General features: G+C 38.1%; 1 pseudogene; it reads right to left on the reverse strand.

The window, feature by feature from the left end:
- Window positions 1–2,258: 2,258 nt before the first annotated feature.
- LOC126493095 (vomeronasal type-2 receptor 116-like) overlaps window positions 2,259–12,286 on the reverse strand; it is a 28,160-nt pseudogene continuing 18,132 nt past the window's right edge.

The raw sequence follows: 12,286 nt of genomic DNA on the forward strand, positions 1-12,286 counted from the left end.
TAAAAAAAAAAAAAAACAAACAAACTGGTGACCCAAGCCCAAGCCCGGATCTGGGAAAGAGAGAATGGTGCTCAGAGGCAATGAATGAACCTCCGGACTTCGGAAATATTGGACTAGGCTGAATGAAAGGCAAAGCAGCCTTTGTCCTAGTAAGGTCATTTGGCATTTTAAGAGACACTCCTGGACAGAAAAGGATTTCAGATACAAAATAGGACAGATTCAGACATAAAAGAACTCTAAATGAGACACAGTGTGTTTAAAAAATTGCATAGGCTTGAAAAGATAAGAAAAGGAGTAAAGAGACAGTAAATACAATATAAAAGAGTAGAGACAGTCATTGATTAAAGGAGTAAAGATAAGAAAATAAACATTAAACTTGTAGAAAATGTAATAAAGTAAGAAAACTAAGCCAAATAAATATGGAATATACACAGAAAAAAAAAGAAAACACACACAAATGAACCTTCCTAAATATATACATCTCTGAAGGAGATCTAAATGAATTTACTAATGAATAAGTGAGGCAGACTTTTTATCATATGGTTACATCCAACTGAGTCATTGCCTAAAAGTGATTCACTGGCTGTCACCAAACACCCCATTTATGGACAAGATTATAGATTATCATCCACAGATTGATGGCAAGACCTTTTTAATACAACCTAAACAACTTGAACTTCACAACAGATTGAACATGCAGAAGTTGACCTGGTGCTTTCATTGAGCTTTAACCCAGTATTCTAGTGTCTTTGGTACTGAAATATACTTTATCCTGCACCAAACATAAACTGTAGATGAAAACACATCCAAAATACTTTTGATCTACAAAGATATCCTGCCCACAAGATAGATTAAAGAATGGTTGTACAAAATTTCTAAGAGTAGTAATCAATATCAGGTTTGATTGAATACCAAATCCACAAAATTAATCCAATCAGATACTACTTGGGTGAAGAAAAATCATAGACTAAATGGTCTAGTTATCTACAGTAAAACCAAATCCTAATGTACAAAAAAAAAAAAAAAAGAACAAGTGTCTTGCAATGGCAATGTGTTACACTTATAGGTCATGGCCTTGCTTTGACATCAGAGAAACTTTCTGTAGCTAATCCTGAAGCAATATCCAGCTTATATTCACTGACTAATGATAATTGACTTTCCTCCTAAAAGTCTCAATAGGGAATTTGAATGCCCAGAAAGAGATGTGAGCAGAAAATTCACTCAACCTAATTCTTGGATGTCCTTGTCTCCCAGTGTTGTGTCAGAGTTTCCCTCTTGTCTCTAATTGTTAGCTTGCCATATCATATATATTAATCAATACATCATATATATTATTGTTAAAAACATATACATTGTTATACATATGTATAACAATTCCCTCTTTTTAACCTACTGATACTTTGAATATTTATTATAGGTTTCAGGTTAAATTTTTATGGGATTCATGATGGAGCCAATGCATGGGACTGATTTGCATTGATCCTCTTTAGGTCTTTTCTTCATGTTTCTTCATTTTGAACTAACATAATGTGTTAGCTTTTCTTAAACTTAGTATATATTTTTTTTAATTTCCCATAGAAAACTGTTTTTCGGTGAGAGATAGAAGAGGTGGATAAGATCTTATGGGAAGGAGAATGGAAGAATAAAGAAATAAAGGCAGTAGAAACCATAATCAGGGAATATTATGTGGATAAAATATTTTTAGAGAAGAGAAAAAAATAAACCAGTGTTCCATTTCAGTATTTTATAAAATTCAATTCTAAAAATTATTTTAATTTTAATTAGTAGTATGTGTGCTTTTTGAGTGTGTTACTATGTGCACATCTGAATGTAGGTCTTCTTGGAAGTCAGAAGAGGGCAACTCTTTCATTGGAGCTATTGTTATAAAAAAGGTGTGAACTGAAAGTTGTGGGGAATGGATAGTGAACTCATTTCCTCAGAAAAAAACACACATGAATTTAAATGCGAAGACACATTTCATCTTCCTCAATATCCATTATATCTATTTATCATACATTTTTGTCTCTCCTAAATTCTACTCCTCTAACACCTAGGATGCAATAATATTCACTTTTCTTGTGCCCAAAATGGGCATATTAGTTTCACCATCTGTTAGCAATATTTCACTTTATTAAAAGATTTCTCTGTTTTCATTTGCATTCAAAGTCCCAAATTGACTCATTTATCAATAGAATTACTTAGCATTTATTTTAATGTTACTTGGCAATTGTGGAATAAAGAAAGCATCCCTTGTATGCTAATTGTAAAAATTTAATCTTATAAAATAATTGGCTGTGTGGATGATTATAGACGACAATGTACAGAAAAGTAGTGTAAATGACACTGCTGTGCCTCATCATTGGAAGAAATGATGAGAATCATTAGCCATTCATACAGTTTACATTGTATTGTATTAGGTGTTTCTGTACCAATATTGTAGTGGTCAGTTACAATTTATGAAATGTGTGTTCAGGAAGATGTTTTCCCCCTTAACTTTTGGAGAGAATTTCTCTCTGGTCTTAACAAAATAATGTAGCACTTGGGGATAAAAATGCATCCCAGTAGGCCTGCACTGGAAGCCAAAATGGACAAGACCTCCACAACCACCATTATCTTGCCCTTGGTGCTGTGGTAGACAGGGAGGAAGGTGATCCAGACACTGCAAAACAGCAGCATGCTGAAGGTCAGCAACTTGGCTTCATTGAATGTGTCAGGGAGATTCCTGGCTAAGAAAGCAACAATGAAGCTCACAAATGCAAGGGAGCCATGGTATCCCAGGACACAGTAGAATGCAGTAACTGAGCCCTTGTTACACACAATGATGATTTGGCCATGCTCAGAATGCACATCGTTGTCAATAAATGGAGGAGAATATAGCAGCCAGATTGTACAGAGAATAATTTGGATGAGTATACAGATGACAATGATGTAGTTGGGTACACCAGAAACCAGAAAATACCTCATCCTTCTTGCAGGGGCTGTGACTTTGAAAGCAAGCACCACAGTCACTGTTTTGGCCAACACAGTGGAAACAGCCATAGTGAATACAATTCCAAATGTGATTTGTTGCAAAACACAGGTAGCTGTGTTGGGATGCCCAATGAAAAGCAAGGGACAGAGGAAACAAAAGATTAGTGAAATTAGCAAGATGTAGCTGAGATTGTGGTTGTTGGCCTTCACAATAGGAGTGTCATGATGCCTCACGAATATCCCAAGAATCACAGCTGTCAATGCAGAGAAGAACAAGGCCATTACGGTAAGAACCATCCCTAAGGTGTCTTTGTAGTTGAGAAAGACCACATCTTTTTGAATACACCGGCTCTGCTCTCTGTTTGCATACTCGTTCTCTTGACATTTCACACATTTATCCACATCTACTGGAGACAGAGAAGCATGATTAGTCCAATGCACAACTTCTGCCATTTATTGACAGAATACTTCAATTAAGTGTGTTGAATATCATTTTGATATCTGCATTATTTGCTAATGGTGTAGTATAGAGACACTACTGCATAGCAATAGTTTCATTTCATGATACTCATTGATTATCATTATAGGAAATGAAATAAAACAATGTGTAGTCTATTTAACTATTTGTGTTGATGATACCATTTTTTATGTTATCAGAAAGCACAGATATTTTCAGTACTTTCTTAATGTTATGATGAATTGACTGAAAGTAGTGAGTTTACAGAGATTAAAATAATTAATCATTGTATTGCAGAGTATATTTTAATATGATTACAGAGATGTCTGCTGTCTTTCTGTCTGTTTTATGAATGCTTTCCCTGATATAGATAGAGACTGCATCTTCTATTGAGACAAGTTATGTGTTACATTTTCTAGTATGAACTTACCAGCCCAAACACCCGGACATAGAAGAAACAGGACACAGAATCTGTAGCGACCCTTGGAATCTGCACTCAAAATACTAAGATCAAGTTCTTAACCAAAAGAGGATTGATTTGTCCAATAGGAAAATGAGTAGGGAAAAAGAGTCAAAGACAAGAGATTGAGAATAGATAGGGATAAGTCAATAGAGAGGAGGGAAGGGGTTTTGGTAAGGAAGAATCTAGCACTGCCTCTGGTTAGAGGAGACAAGGGTGATCTGGATGAAAATAGAAGTTTATAAAGGTAAAAGGGGAGCCCCCTGATAGGACAAATAATTTAGTTTTGATTGGACAATTACAGTCATAAAACATTATTTGCTAGCTGGATTTCAATATATTGATAGTTGGATGTTGATAGTGAGCCTTGGGAGGAATATATGACCTAATAAGATATTAGAGCTAAGGGACTGATGGAGGTGGGTCTTGTAATAATAAAGAAACTGCCTCGGCCCTCATAGGACAGAAAATTAGGTAGGCGGAGTAGACAGAAGAGAATGCTGGGAAAAAGAAGCTGAGTGAGGAGTCGCCATGATTCTCCCGCTCCAGACAGACACAGGTTAAGATCCTCCTTGGTAAGCCAGCTCGTGGGCTACATAGAATATTAGACATGGGTTAGAACAATATGTAAGAGCTAGCCAATAAGAAGTTGGAACTAGCCGGGCCAGGCAGTGTTTGAAAGAATACAGTTTCCGTGTAATTATTTCGGGCATAAGCTAGCCATGCGGGCGGCTGGGTGCCGGGGACGCAGCCCCTGCCGCTCCTATTTCAACAAGGGACTAATTTTATGAATATACTAGCCACGTTAGTATTCAGTTGATGTGAAGAGACACCATGACCACAGTTAGTCTTACAAAGAAAAACATTCAATTGGGTGACCTATAGTTTGGAGGTTAGGTGCATCATTATCATCCTAGAATATGCTAGTATAGAGGCAGACATGGTCCTAAAGAGGGAGTTGAGTATTCTATATCTTCGATCCATAGGCTACGGGAAGTAAATGGTTTCACTGTGAATGGCCTAAGCATATGAAACATCAAAATCTCCCTCTTCTATGACAAATTTACTCCAATAAGACCAGACCTACTCCAATAAGGCAATATATCTTTTTTTTTTTTTGAGACAGGGTTTCTCTGTAGCTTTGGAGTCTGTCCTGGCACTAATTCTTGTAGACCAGGCTGGCCTCGAACTCACAGAGATCCGCCTGCCTCTGCCTCCCGAGTGGTGGGATTAAAGGCGTGCACCACCACCGCCCGACTTAAGGCAATATCTCTTAAATGGCCAATTACAACCACTGTTTAAACTATTATTCAAATATAATGTTCTAAGCAAGACAAAGGGAATGGGAATATGGGCAAGACTTGCTAGGGTCATGCTTTCCATTCTCAGGCTGGCAAAAGCCCCTTCAGAATGAGTAAGTTAAATGTGTGTGTGTGCATATTTCGATGTGTGCACATGTAAAAGTAACAATAGAGCCCGGATATCAGTGTTATTTAATTCATATAGAGGAATGAGGAAAATGTGTGTGAGAGAAGAAAGGTATATAAATATAATTTTTATATTTTCAAAAGAATATAATTAAAAAAATTATGCTTTCATTTGTGTCCTCATCATGCAGTAAGGACAAATTTCCTTAAGCCACATAATACACAGAAACTCTAACCTAAAGGTAGATACCTCTGTACATACTTAAGATTAAGAAGCCCTCCATCTTGATTCTGTCAACTTTGGGAACAAACTAATTCCTTCCTGCTTATTAACAATTATTTGAGTCCAAGATTCTGTAAGTGTACTCTGGTGTAAAGTAGATATTGATATAACACCATTACTATGAAAACAGGAGAGTGTTCAGGCATGAGTGATAGCACAGAAAGTCTGCTTTGAAGAATAGTACTGCATTCATAAGTTGTAATCTCCTACCCAGAAAATTCAGGAAATGTGATCCCAATTGCTTTTACTCATTGGATAATTGCAAAGAGTAATGATGTGTTTCTAGATTTTAAGCATTTTTTTTGTCAAGAAAGATGAATTTATGAAAACATATAATTATTTAATTTGTTTAAGGGGCTGGGAATTTATCCAAGTTATATAGAGAATATATTGTCCTTCCACAATACCTGAGTTATATCCCAGCATCCATGTTATGTGTCTCATAAATGTATGTAATTCTAACTACAGGGGCATTGGATGCCTCTCACATGCACCTGCAGTTGTGTATGCATAACCACCCATCTCACATATATACACATATTTGAAGGATTAATAAAATATTTTTGCTTAACTTTTGTTATATTTTTTACTGCAATTTTACCCTTCGTTCTTATATATCTTTATATTTAAGACAATTTATTTGCAGATTGTTTAATTAATTTGAAATATGCTCTATTAGCAGGTGAATAGAGTTCTGAACACAATCTCAGTGAGTTGGCAACCACTTCCTATCACATGGGTCCAGGGATGAGTTCATCAGCTTTTTTAGCAAGAGATTTAACTTCTGAGTTATCTTACCACACATAAATACCCTTTATAAACTTTCATTATATAGAATGACAGGCTATAGGGAAGAAATTATCTATTTGCCATTTTATGTAAACATCTCTATACAATCTTTTAACTGATATGAGCTGTGTAGGAGATAGCACCGTTTGGGTAATAGTGGCTAGTTGCTTTTACAGGAAATGATTGAAATCCTCTACACTTTGATATTACTAACTGTGTACTGTATGTAAAAATGGTGATTATAAGACTCTCTAATTTCTACATCATGTGCTAATACTTATTTCACTTCCATAGACTGCAAATCACATTGATCTTTGAAAAAAGTATCTTTGGTTATTGCTTGAAATCTCCTGTCTAGTAAATAATAGTCATTGAAAATTTTACATGGAATGATTTCCTCTCCTCATTAATCTTATAAAGTACTTGAGTTTGGTTCCCAAGATTCACAAAATAGAGTTTAATGACTCTGATGTCCTAGTCTGTTCTCCATTGATTTGTTCAAATATACGTGGCTATAAAATTATATAGTGACATATACAGACATGAAAATTGAAAGAATATAAAAATTAGTAAAGATTCATGACTGGAATAAAATCTATATTGATCACTAATGAAGACCTTGTGTAGAATTTGTTCACAATGTTGTATGACTGTTAGAACTGTTTCTGAGAAAAGGCCAGCTAATATAGACTTCAATGAATCAAAGATGTATGTTATGGTATGAAGCTCTATTAATAAAACTCAGGGTCAGAAACTGGGGTTCAACCTTAAGATTTGAAATTCAAAACAGCCAGCCACTGGCTCTTACTTCAACTTCAGTCTGAAATAGCAATATTGCCTCCTGGAATCTCAGAAAGAGACTGTGTCTGAGAGCTGTCTTCTGCCTACCCCCCAATTTTTATATTCCCCTCTAGGTTTGGGATTAAAGGCATGCACCACTGGGATAAAGGCAAGCACCACCCAATTTCTATATCAACTAAGGTGAGCATTGAAATTAAAGTTTTTTTTAAAAATATTTCTTTCTTTATTATGTATACAACAACATTCTGTCTGTATGTATGCCTGCAGGCCAGAAGAGGGCACCAGATCTCTTTACAGATGGTGGTGAGCCACCATCTGGTTGCTGGGAATTGAACTCAGGACCTTTGGAAGAACAGGCAATGCTCTTAACCACTGAGCCATCTCTCCAGCCCCAAAATTAAAGATTTTTTAACCATAATTTTGACATAAGGCTGACCAGTGAAGCTGTTTTTCTCTGAGATCTTCAGGCAGTCCTTATTTATTAATGTACAATTAAAATGCCTCTACATTTCCCCCTTTTCCCAAAAATAATAATAAAAGGGCCATAATTAATATAAGAAAACTATAAAAATAAGTATAATGACTATGTACAATATATACAGGGAATAATCATATATACAATATTGAGTCCATTTTCATTTGACATATTGAAAAAAAATATTTTGTATAAAGCATGTCTTGTTGAGTCCAAAGGTTTATACCTAATTTACTTCCAATCAATGACTTACTTTTGATCCAAAGAAACTAAACTCCATGTGGAGGAGTTTGTTCATTGCCCATTAGTTTCTCTGAAGTAGATTGGTCGGCTCTGTCATCCTAAACAGTTGATAATACTAATTTTCAAGGACTGGAAATTTGCATTACATTGTTAAATGAACTACATAGGTACAATACCTTGAACAAGATTCAAAATGCATGTACAATATGTTTTAATAAAATCAACCCACAGACTCTCACTTCCTTTGGAAACAAAAGTAAAACCTCTTCTACAAAGTAACCTATCCCTTGACTTAAATTTTGAAGGTTGGATCAATCCAGCAGCATCAATAATCACATGTCTTTTAGCAGCTGCTGCTCCTTCCTTAGAAATCAAACAATTCAAAGACATCACAATAGCATACACTATTTAGATTCTTTGTGTAATTTGGATCTTTACACAGAAGCTAAAGCAGGGCAGATGGGGGCTGAGAGCTCTCGTTTTTCTCCTGAAGCCAGGCGGCTAGATTTGGGTCCAGCTCCTAAAACTAGATTTCCAAACCCATCCGTGGCCTGGGCTGGTAAATAAAAACCCTAAGCAAACATTATTTTCATAAATTTATATACCAAAAAGGTGGGTGTCAAATGAAACCTTATTACAAAAATTCAGGGACCTGAATTGAGGTTCAACCTGAAGATCTGAAAAGCAAAGGAGTCAGACACTGGCTCTTACATCAACCTCGGTCAAAAATGGCTATGCTTCATCTCAGAATCTTAAAAAGAGACTGTCTGAGAGCTGTCTTATATTCCTCTTTGGGGCTGGGAGTAAAGGCATGTACCAATGGGATTAAAGGTATGCATACCCCGATTTCTTTATCAACTAGGGTAGTTACTGGGATTAAATGTGCATGTCATTGTGGCTACTGGGATTGAAGGTGCATGTTACTGTAATGTGGTCTGGATTGTTGACCAGTGGAACTGTTTTACTCTCAGATCTTCAGGTAGTTTTTATTTATTAAAATACAATTGAAATGCCAATACAATGGTATAACAAGCTACTTAAAGTGACCTTGTTAATAATCAGTCCTATAATAACTAATTTCGGAAAGTGATATATTTTATTTCTCAGTTTTTTGTTTTGACTATTTGATCACCTCAGTATGACTGAGACAAGATGATCTATGTGACGTGAAGGATTTATCTCATTAGCAAACACTCACTTGTCTCATTAGAAACTTCATTTTGAGGGCAGGGACTGCAATCAAAACAACAGGCTGCCATTCCCTCTTTCCGGAATATTTTGAATCCAGGACCACAATCAGCACTGCACACAGAAGACGGCATCTGTGAAAAAGCAGACACATGCTAGTGTCAGGATTTACCTAGTCCTCTAACTATATTTTATTATCATGTTTATATGCCAGTAAGCTAATTTTATATATACCAAAGGAGTAATCAGATTAAACTTAATATATTTTATAATACCAGGCATACATATGCATGGAAACAAACTGATGTAAATTTGAGTAGCTTCTCATACCTAGAAATTAAGGAGGAAGAATGGGTTGTTTGATATGGACAAACACTATACAGCTTGTAAAGTAGTTTTTTACTTAATTTTCATCACTTTGACACAAAGTACACTAATAAGCTAGAGGGAACCTTAACTAAAATATTTCTCTCCATGGAAATAGCCTGCTCTCAAATTATTTAAGCATTTTATTAATGGGTAATTGATGTAGGATTGCCCTGCTCACTGTGGGCAGTCTTGTCCCTAGTCAGGGCTGTGTGAGAATTCAGAGAAAGCCAGTAAGCTACATTCCTTCAGGGTCTACAATTTAGTTGCAGTCTCCATATGCCTGCCTGCCTTGGTATTTCTTTGCTGTAAATCATGATCCCAATCAATCCCCCTCAATATGATTTTGGTCAGTATTTAATCACAACATCACTAAAAGCTAAGATGAACCCTAATGTCGGCGAGGTCCTTGGCCCAGGAAGACATCCTGCTCCAGAACAGAGGTGATCAATCCAGAGGGATAAATGTGTTCCTGCCTGCTGATGGTCCAGGAACCGAGTACAGGGCCCCTCCAGCCCCTGCTGCAATTCTTTGTTCCACACGACCCTGCTCCTGTACTGAGGAGATCCATTCAGAGGGGTAAGTGTGTGCCTTCCCTGCCAGAAGATCCAGGAACAGAGAACAGGCCCCTCCAACTCCTGCTGCAGGGGCTTCTTTGTTTCACATGACCTTGCCTCCTCCAAGTCTGCCCTATTGTCTGTGAGGTGCTTGCCCCAGGAAGAGTTCCCGCTGCTGCACTGAGGATATCCATTCAGAGGGCAGTCCTTTCTATCTGCCTGGTCCTTAGATCCACCACCACATCCAGCCCCAGTGCTGAGGAGTCCTAATAGAAGGCAGATCAAGAAAAGCCCCCAAGTACACAGTCAGTCACAGCAAAGATTGGACCAAGATGCCAAGACTCCCCTGGCTGCATTTGAAGGAATAGGGGGCAGATGCCAATGCAAGAATTCCTCCAAAAACCCGAAAAGCAACATGACAACACCAGAATCCAGTGAACACGCAATAGGAAGACTTGAACACCCTATTGCATAAGAAGTAAACGTAGTAATTGGAGGGGTGGGCTGCATTCCTGCCCGGATCCCGGCTAGCTTACCCCCTACATAATTACACGGAAACTGTCTTCCTTTAAACACTGCCTGGCCCATTAGTTCTAACCTTTTATTGGATAGCCCTTACATATTGATTCAACCCTTTTCTAATAATCTGTATGTCACCACAAGGTTGTGCCTTGCCGGGAAGATTCTAACCTATGTCCATCTCGGGGCAGAGATTCATGGCATCTGCCTGACTCTGCTTTCTTTCTCCCAGCATCCTGTTCTGTCTACTCCACCCACCTAAGGCCTGGCCTATAAAAAGGCCAAGGCAGCTTCTTCATTTAACCAATGAAAGTAACATAAAAAGAAGGCCCACCTACTCCATTTTCCCTTTTTCTGATTAAACAAAAAGGAAGCCTTTAACTTTAACATAGTAAAATTACATATAACAAAACAGTTATCAAGCAAGAATTAAAGATACAGTATTTAGCTCTATTTTATCTTTTATCAAAACTAAGGAAAACTATAACTATCTATCCATTCTTCATCTCCATCAAAGACTCCAGAAGGATATAATATTACCTAAGCAAACAAGAAATAGGCAAGTTCCAAACTCTAGAAATGATGGAGACATCTCGCTGCCTGGACAGTCACCCAAAGTTCTTTTGTACTGTTAGGGCATTTGTCTAAGGCCTATAGGCCCACAGTCTCCAGCAGACATTTCCATGAAGCAGGAAATTTCAAAGACAGTTCAGTCACTATTTGCTGTGTCCTGCAGAATGTCTCACAGACTCTTTCATGAATCAGGAACCCCAAAAGACCATCTCACCTTTAGGCAAGTTTAGCAGTCATCTCTCTGCTGGGTTCTTTGTGTCCAGCTAAGGAGTCCAGACAAGAGCAGTTTCTTGCCCTAATGGCTATCAAACTCCACAAGGAGCCTCTTTGATGCCCATCTTTCTTTTTTTTTCTTTTCTCATACTAAGGGATTTTATTTTATTATTTTTTTGTAATATAATTTTTTATTGAAAAAAATTTCCGCCTCCTTTCTGCCTCCTTTCCGCCTCCCATTTCCCTCCCCATCTCCCATTTACCTCCCCCTCCTCCCACTCCTCTCCTTCTCCCCCAGTCCTCTCCCCCTCCCTCTCCAGTCTGAAGGGCAGTCAGGGTTCCCTGCCCTGTGGAAAGTCCAAAGTCCTCCCCCCTCCATCCTGGTCTAGGAAGGTGAACATCCAAACTGGCTAGGCTCCCACAAAGCCAGAACATGAAGTAGGATCAAACCCAGTGCCATTGTCCCTGGCTTCTCAGCAGCCCTCATTGTCCGCCATATTCAGAGAGTCCGGTTTTATCCCATGCTTTTTCAGTCACAGTCCAGCTGGCCTTGGTGAGCTCCCAATAGATCAGCCCCATTGTCTCAGTGGGTGGGTGCACCCCTTGTGGTCCTGACTTCTTTGCTCATATTTTCCCTCCTTCTGCTCCTCCTTGGGACATTGGGAGCTCAGTCCGGTGCTCCAGCGTGGGTCTCTGTCTCTATCTCCATCCATCTCCAGATGAAGGTTCTATGGTGATATGCAAGATATTCATTGGTATGGCTATAGGATAGGGTCATTTCAGGTTCCCTGTCGTCAGCTGCCCCAGGAACTAACTGGGGACATTGCCCTGTTCACCTGGGAGTTCCTCTAGGTCCAAGTCTCTTTCCAACCCTAAGATGGCTCCCTTAATTAAGATATGTGCTTCCCTGCTCCCCTATCCAACCTTCCTTTATCCCAATCATCCCATTTCCCCAAGTTCCCCCC

The sequence above is a fragment of the Alexandromys fortis genome, unplaced genomic scaffold, assembly GCF_014885135.2.
Source record: "Alexandromys fortis isolate MF-2015 unplaced genomic scaffold, M_Fortis_MF-2015_v1.1 scaffold_282, whole genome shotgun sequence".
Classification (NCBI taxonomy): Eukaryota; Metazoa; Chordata; class Mammalia; order Rodentia; family Cricetidae; genus Alexandromys; species Alexandromys fortis.